The sequence below is a fragment of the Pogona vitticeps genome, chromosome 6 (genome assembly GCF_051106095.1).
Source record: "Pogona vitticeps strain Pit_001003342236 chromosome 6, PviZW2.1, whole genome shotgun sequence".
Classification (NCBI taxonomy): Eukaryota; Metazoa; Chordata; class Lepidosauria; order Squamata; family Agamidae; genus Pogona; species Pogona vitticeps.
In genome coordinates this window covers 114,175,377-114,184,095 of record NC_135788.1, presented here as the reverse complement: position 1 = coordinate 114,184,095, position 8,719 = coordinate 114,175,377, and the positions used below count along the sequence as shown (strand labels likewise).

The following is an 8,719-nucleotide window of genomic DNA, read 5'->3' as shown; positions in this document are numbered from 1 at the left end:
CAAGTCTACATCCAACTTGAAACTTTCTAGAGCCCAGTCTCCTGTTCCCACGTTGGCGAGCACATGTAAATGGGGAAATTATACAAGAAAGTTCAGCAACCCCCTTTCTTGAGGCCAAAGCTTCAGTAATGTAGATAAGGGAGTGGAGTAGACGTACATAATGTGAATAATAACTTGTTGCCATCCTTATTACTCATCTGTAATAGGTTCCAAGTATTATCTGTCCTTAATTACTAAGAACAGCCCCAGTTCATCCTGTGCCTTTCCCAACGACATGACTTCCAGAGTGATTGAGAAATGACTTACTGGAGGAATTTCTAGATATTGGAAATGCTGGGAAAAATCGCTAGAGGAGACCTGCCTGAAGGTATTTGGATAGAAATCAGTAGAGAAGCCTGAACACCTCATGGTGAGGCACCCACAGATTCTCTGAAACAGAAGCCATCTCCAGTTCAAGCAGAAAGACAACTTCTCGAACAATCCCAAATTCTTTGGGGTGGCTGCCCACTCCTCTAGAAGAGAAACTGGGGGGATTGGGATTACTAGGAAGATAGATGTTGTCGGAATAAGCTCTCTTGCAGGCGTGCACGCACGCACGCACACACACACACACACACACACACACACAAACACAGAGAGGTACTCAGACACAGCATTTCAGGGTATGTGTAAAAGATTCTGTACCACTACAAAGAATATAAAGGGAAAAAACTGAGTGTACATTATCTCTTATTATCTTCATATGAGAACATTTATGATAAAAGAACCCTATATCCAGCAGTCACATAAAGTAGATTTAACAGACCTGGATGGGAGTCCAGGCTTCAGTGCCTACAGATCAGATCAGGGCCGGCACCAGCAACAGACATCCTTCGGCTTCTCTGAAGGAAAGCCTGCTCTGAAACCTTTCCTGGATCTTTGCTGCCACACCCCTGGATGGGCAGTCATGGATTTCAGTTTCCCACAATGGCCCCAAACACCATTCTGTCAGAAGGTATACATTTTTGTGGAAAATCATATCAGCAGGTCTTGACCCTCTTAGTGGGTTTCAGCCAGAACATAAATATATAAGATGGTACCAAGACACGGCAACACTTAGAAGTGACCGAGGAGGTCCATCGAGTTTTGGAAGGATTTCCAGTAGGTGCTAGAGAAGGGCACAAATCATGGTTTGGTTGTTTGTCCTGGTTCAGCACAGCGGCCACACATTTGGAAGCGAAGGAGGGAACAACTTACCTCCTGAGATTCGCGCGGCTCCCTCGCTGGGCATGTTCAAGAAACAACTAAAAACGCTGTTGTATAAGCGGGCCTTTCCAACAGAAAACTCCTGACGATTTTCTCTCTATATCTTTTTAATTTCTATCTCTTTTAAATTGTAACGTTTTTAAAATTATGTTGTACGACCAGATAGGCGGGATAGAAATAAAATAAATAAATAAATAAATAAGTGTGCACTGCTGCCAGTGAGTGGGCAATCACCCAAAGGAGGCAGGAGACAGAAGCATGGGGCACCCACAGAACCACATGTGTGGGTAGTGCCTCGAACTGGGCTGAACTGCTGAACGAAGGTTCGTGCCCATCTCTAATAGGCAGCATGTCAGTGTCCTCAAAGAAATGTGGAGAAGTGGGTTCTGTCAGGTCTCTCTGTGACTCTGGAGCAACTGCAGACCAGTGCAAGGCACCACACTCATCATCTCTGGAGAGAATCAGCACCACAATATGCCTTCTATATCCCATCCTTCAGTCTCGAGAGACTATGGTAATGTGCTCTGTATGGAGGTCTTGGAGCATCATCTAGTGTGGCTGAGAAGGCCAATTCGAGAGTGACCATCCCTTCCTCACTGAAGACAAATACAAACTGTCCCTTGTCTAGCTCCCTGATTTTACTGGTTCTGGGACTGCCTCTTTGCCTTTGCCTGCTGAACAAGTGTCTCTTGAAATTGGGAGAGGCCATGATGCACCGCCTGCCTCCAGGTTGAATGCTCAGAGGTCAAGCTTTCCATCCATTCCTAAGGCCTTAAGATCCCGCTTGCAGATCTCCTTGTATCGCAGCTGTGGTCTCCCTCTGGGGCGATTTCCCTGCACTAATTCTCCCTACAGGAGATCTTTTGGAATCCGACTGTCAGCCATTCTCACGACATGCCCAAGCCAATGTAGATATCGCTGTTTCAGTAATGTATACATGCTAAAAATTCCAGCTCATTCTAGGATTACTCTATTTGGAAATTTGTCTTGTCAGGTGATACCAAAAATACATCGGAGACAACGCATCTGAGATCGTTGAGCCAAGATACACAAAGTCATGAACAACCTCCAATTTTTGTGTGGAGATGGTAATAGAGATAGACTATCTGTAGATAGACACCTTCATTTCCTCATAAAAGGACCTGATGATGTTTCCTGTACTATTTTCTCCTGCTCAGTGACCCACCTCTTCTCATTACGTCCTATTACTCTTTTTCTCTCTGAGGATTCTTGAAACAGTATTGCCTAAGACATCACTTTACTTGGTATATAAGCTGCCTGAGAACACATAGTGTCACAGTAGCATCTTGAAGAAAGCAAGGGATTGGGACCGGTGCTCAGGTAACGATTTCCTTCCTTCCTTCCTTCCTTCCTTCCTTCCTTCCTTCCTTCCTTCCTTCCTTCCTTCCTTCCTTCCTTCCTTCCTTCCTTCCTTCCTTCCTTCCTTCCTTCCTTCCTTCCTTCCTTCCTTCCTTCCTTCCTTCCTTCCTTCCTTCCTCCAAATTTTTATGTTATACAAATTATATGGTAAATTCTTCCTGTGGATGATGCTTTTTCAGGAAGTGCCGTCTATAGAGCCAAAAGAGCAGCAAATCTCCTCTTCCCAGGAAACGTTGTGCAGGCTGGATTGGGGCCACAGAGCCTTGGAGCTGGCCTCTCTTCATGTAAGGAGAACGTAGGTTTCTGTTGGTGCCTATAGGTGTGGAAGCACGACCTGGAACTCCCACAGTTCTCCTTAGAAATTCCTAGAGAATTGTGAAAAACGGAGGTCAAAATATACAACTGGCACATCCCCACTGAAGGTGGTCTGTTTTGGGGAGGAAATTCATGGGGTTTTTTATTTATCTTTTAGAATGCATGAAAGCAAGAATTTGTTGAGATATAGACAGTGATAAAGAACCGAAAGTCTTTAAAGAAGGAAACACAGCTTGCATGGTAAGGCTGGTGGTAATCTCTCTCTCTCTCTCTCTCTCTCTCTCTCTCTGTGTCTGTCTCTGTCTCTGAGGAGGAGAACTACATAGATACTACAATTTTTTTTCTTTCTTTCCCTCCCTCTTGGTTTGTTTACAGGAAACAATGGTGAAGAAGGGACCCTCCCCACTGTGGCTGCTGTTCATCCTCACCTGGTTGTTGACGGGGAGTCAAGCTTTGGATGGTTTTGAATCCTTTAAAAAGAGGAATGTTGATTATCCAAAAACTAAAGCTCCTAATGATTATATCTACTGTGAAAATATCATGAAAAGCAGAGATCAGATCTATTTACATGTTAATGTTTATATTCATGCCCCAGATGATTTATTGAAAGCCATCTGTCTTGATCCATTGGGGAGACCAGCCACTGGTGAATTGAAATCCCGCTTTCCTGTTAAATATACTACCTGTTGTGAAATTTCTGGGTTTTTTTTTGGTATTGGTGGAGAAGATATAATTACTGTTTACTGTCAGAATGGCTATCCTGTTGATTTTGGAAGTATTAATATTCGCTGAGCACAATAAGCTTTGGCTAAATAGGTGAAGGCCATTCTAACTAATTCTACCATGCCATACTCTCTTGTCCCTGGAACATCTTCAGCATTCCTATGCAGAACCCTATTTGTGAATTCACTTTCATGTATCACTGATATAATATTCTCAGTTAGAATCTTTTCCTCTGCTTTTGCTGTAGAATCACCAGAGAGTCTTCAAACACCACACTGTGCAGGTGCTTGTTATATATTCTGCTTTTTTGTCCAGTCCTTTCTGTATGTAACTGAGAAGCTTCTACCAGACATATGAATTAGCTTATGTATCCCCGTCAGCTTGGTAGGACAAAATCTTCAGTGTAACCCTGAGTTCTGGAGAAAAAGTGGAGAGTTGATAATCAAATATCTGGAACTCTGAGGATTCAGATGTCTTAAACATTGGTTTTCAGGCTCACCTCTCAGCTCCTCAACTATAGAATCGTATCTCTGTTCCTCCCATTATAGTCAGATAACTGGTAAATAATAAGACTTACATCTTCTTCCATGTCTGATATTGATTGTGTCTTGGCTTTCCTGAAATAAATCTTCATTCTATTTGAGCATCACATTCTGTTCTCCTGACTTTTATTTACAAATCCCTGGCGAAAACGTAGAATACATCACCATGAAATGAACTGGGAAAATCTCAGAAAAGCATGAACATTGCTGAGAGGATGAGTCTAGAGCAGTGGTTCTTAACCTTTGTTACTCAGATGCTTTTTAACTGCAACTCCCAGAAACCCCAGTCAGGACAGCTGGTGGTGAAGGCTTCTGGGAGTTGCAGTCCAAAACTCCTGAGTAACCCAAGGTTAAGAACCACTGGTCTAGAGCACTTGGGTTGTTGGGTCTTGCAGACTGCAGATGTCTGGGACTCAATTTGGGATCTTTGCCCATTGCCTGCAGGAGATCCAGATGTTGCTCTTCACGGACCAGTTTCCTTGATCCTAAGCAGTCTAAAAGTTATGCCCAAACTTAATTGTGCCACAAGGTATCGGTAGAGTAGGAATTGGAGGTGGTGGTAATGAACTGCTGGGCCAAGTGACAAGGAAGGAATGAGCATGGTAGGCCAATGTGTATGAAGATTCGAAAGCCATGGGGTGCCCCAGACATGTCCAGCAGGACTATAGTGGTCCCTCCCCTTCATGCCTTGAGAACGGCTCTTGGGCAACATCAACACCATCAAAACCATGAGGTTGCTTGCCACTTGGGCCACTATCTGCCCCTCTCTCCACTAAGCCATGTGTCAATGCAGTATCATCCTAAGAGAGAGGATGGGTGAGTCTAGGAATTGTCACCAAAGTCCTCTTCCACAAAGAAAGAACTAAGACAATGCTGTGAAAATCAGTGGGCCCATCTACGTCCTTCCTTTTTTGTCTTCTGGCTCCTCTACCAACATGAATTTGGGCATAAGGGTGTAATAACTGCTTTTGAGCCAGGAGTTACACGTGAAAACCAACATACAAGCCTTTGAAATAGCAAACATAGCCATTGTGGCTAAGAAACTTTCTTTAGACACTCAAACCTTTGTTTCCTCCAAGGATCACACTTACGTGTGTAAAATAGAAAATTTTTATTTTAAAAAGAGTAAAAATTTATAAAAAAATAAGAAAAAAAGAGTTGCACATTGTACTGTTAAATGCCTAGTTTTTAAGGATAAAGTGATCTTCTGTCATGCCCATAAAACAATGAAAAGATTAAATAACTAGAGTATAATGATTTTGCTACTTAATTACCATACAATTCTTAGTCACCATTGCTAAGTCTCCTAATCAATCAAGTAAGGCTGTAAAGCCAGCCACCTCCTCCTTCTTCTCCAGTTCTTTCTCTCCTCTCTCTCTCTCTCTCTCTCTCTGTCACACAGACACAGACACAGACACACACACACACACACACACACACACACACACAAACACACACAGAGTCCCTCTTCCTATAACTTAAATCAAAGTCTCTGCTTCTAGATGGTGTCCAATCGGCATGCAGTCCTTTGTTCACAAGTCCACACCCAACTTGTAACTTTCTAGACTCCATTCTCCTTTTCCCAGGCTGGAGAGCAATTAGGATGGAAGTCAATGTTGATCAGCCTTGAGATGTAGCTTTGACTTGTCCCTGCTGAAAGTCACAACTAGCAACTGGATCCCAGGCTGAGATCCCAAACACCTGTGGAACTCTGAAAAAGAAGTACTACAAAACCTACATCCTCGGAGGGTCTTTACTCACAGCCTTTGATGGAATGTTTTGAAGACGACACCTTGAACATCAAACAATTCCATGGGTCTTGCACCACTCTTCCCAAGTTTTAAATAAAAAATAATGACAAACTATCCCCATGTTTATTTCGGAGTCCTTTTGGATATAATTGTACATATTGACAGTGGTAATTGTGTAAATGAAGTATTTGTATGCATTCTGTATGAAGAAAGATGTCAAATAAACCTTTTGGAAAGAATAATGCTTCCAACCTAAGGAAGGAAGGAAGCTGTCTTGTCTCTTGAAGGATTTAGAGCTCTTACTTGGAGAGTAAATGAGAATGTCTTCTCCTACTTGAATGACTCTCTGGATCTACTGCAGTCCTTGGTGCCTTTTATGCAATATGAGGTGGGCTCTTACTCAGCATGGACATGAGTTCCCCCTGTTCCTAATTGCTACAGATTAATTTCAGTCTTTGAATGGCCTGATGCCTTTGGGTAATAATTAACTGGTTTGGGAAATCTTGGGAGAAACGCCAAAAGTAGGATTTCCTGAAAGGTTTTGAACAAGAGTTCCAAGAGAAACCTGCCATTCTAGTCATGAAATGGCTGCCTACCCACTCTTCTTGACTCAGAAACAGAAACTCTTCCCCGACCTATTTGTGGATACATGAATTGCCCTTTGTACCACCCTGAAGATGAGAAAGAGTCTCAGTCCTTCCAAAATTGTTTTGAGGAGGAGTGGGAGATATTGTAGCTGACACAATTGAAGTGGTTTCATTCCCTCCTCCTCTCAGCTGTTTCCCGCCACTGTCATCTTAGGGAAGACAGCTGAGGTAATTATAGTGACAGGCCCAATGCTTGAAAGGATGACAAAAAAGCAATGGTTTCCTTCCTGAGGGAAAGCGCACCTGCCCTCAGCAAAACCCAATTTTAACCCTTCTTTGTTACCTCCACCTTCCAGCACCCATTGAGGGTGCTGTCAGGGGCAAGGGGACAGATTTTAACAAACACTTGGCCGCAGACTTTGAAGCTGGGTGCCCAGCTGCAAGTACAACCATCACGATAAATATAAGATCAGCATTATATTCTGAAAAAAATCTATTTTTAATATTTCCATTTTTATGGAAGTAGCAGTGGCTTAACTCACAAGCTTGGCACACTAACTCTAGACCTCTGTGTATCATATGAGGACTCAGAAACATGTAGAGTCCTGATTCGGCCTATCTTTCTTTCATATTATGTTTATGGCCATGGCCAAAAATAAAAAGTTGAGCATGGCTGCTCTAGACTTAGGACAATCCAGACAGATTATCAGCACCCTGTCTGTACTTCATCGAGAGCTGGAGAGTTGTAGAATCTGAATTGTGGGCACAAACACTGCATTTCTCACAAGGAGCTGAACTCCCTTTTCTGGACCTCAAACTTTCTGTAATTACCAAGAGATAAGATACAGCCCAAAATAAAACATTGGCAATGGAGTTTTGAGATAGAAAAAAACAAAAAACAAATCCAAGACACAAGAGAGAGCCAACCAACACTACCACTATTTTATTCTCCCTTGTATTCCCTGTTGTTGTTTAGTCATTAAGTTGTGTCGGACTCTTCATGACCCCATGGACCAGAGCACGCCAGGCCCTCCTGTCTTCCACTCCCTCCCAGAACTGGGTCAAATTCATGTTGGTTGCTTTGATGACACTGTCCAACCATCTCATCCTCTGTCATCCCCTTTTCCTCTTACCCTCACACTTTCCTAACACCAGGGTCTTTTCCAGGGAGTCTTCTCTTCTCATATACTCCAAAGGTCTTTCTCAAGATACCTTGAAGGGCTGGGTTTCCCTCCTATTGTTCCTTGAGGAGGTGACCCCCATCTTGCCCCCAACAAGAGCATGGGATCATCTGGATCAAGACTAGAGATCTTTGCGCGAAGACCTCCTGCTGGGAATGATTTCTGGGATCAAGGTCTCTCTAGTGTCCTTTGAGAAGGTGACACTGTGTTGCCCCCAACAAGAGCATGGGATCTTCTGGATCAAGGCTCGAGAGGACCTCCTGCTGGGAACAATTTCTGGGAACGAGGTCTCTCCAATTGTGGGGCCTTCCCTCCCCCCCTGCCCTTCTTTTCATAGACTGAATGCTTTTGAACAATCTTTCTTTATCTTGTTTCTTTTGTTCTTTCTTGATTTACTTCTTTCTAGCCTTAATACTCTTGAACATGCCCTGGAAGGCAGTCCATCTAGGAGAAGGAAAACTCTGATGTCAAACCCCTACTGAGGTGCCACCATCGCTGTCCATGTCATGAGGGAACAGGCTGGGTAGCTGGGGCTTGTCAGCCATGGAAGGCAGCCTGTCTAGGAGAAGGAAAATTCCGATTCCAAACCTCCACTGCATTGTGGCTATATCCACTGATGGAAAAGGCTTCAGGAGTTAACCTCGAGGCAAAATCCGGAGCTGGAGTCCCAGAGGCAGTTCATGTCGTTCTGGCAACTCCTGCAACGTCGCTGAAACCAGTTGTATTGGCTCTTGGCTTTCCATTGGACTATTTCAGTGATGTGGAGAGGGGGGATTTGCTGTTTGGGTAACATCCTATCCTCCATATTATTTTACCCAGGCTTCGTGCCCTGGAGAGGACACTCCAACTTCGCGTACAGCATCAAAACACTAGACACTGTTCCAAGTCCTCCATACAGAGCACGTTACCATAGTCTCTCGAGACTGAAGGATGTCTATGGGGCCTCACCTTCAGGATCTGTCCTTCCAGTGAGCACCTAGCATGCAACAAATCAT

General features: G+C 43.6%; 1 long non-coding RNA gene across 1 annotated transcript; it reads left to right on the top strand.

The window, feature by feature from the left end:
* Positions 1 to 3,086: 3,086 nt before the first annotated feature.
* On the top strand, positions 3,087 to 4,312 carry LOC144583428 (uncharacterized). The gene is made up of 2 exons (XR_013537185.1): positions 3,087 to 3,180; positions 3,316 to 4,312. It is a non-coding gene; the product is annotated as an uncharacterized LOC144583428 (long non-coding RNA).
* The last annotated feature ends 4,407 nt before the right edge of the window (positions 4,313 to 8,719 follow it).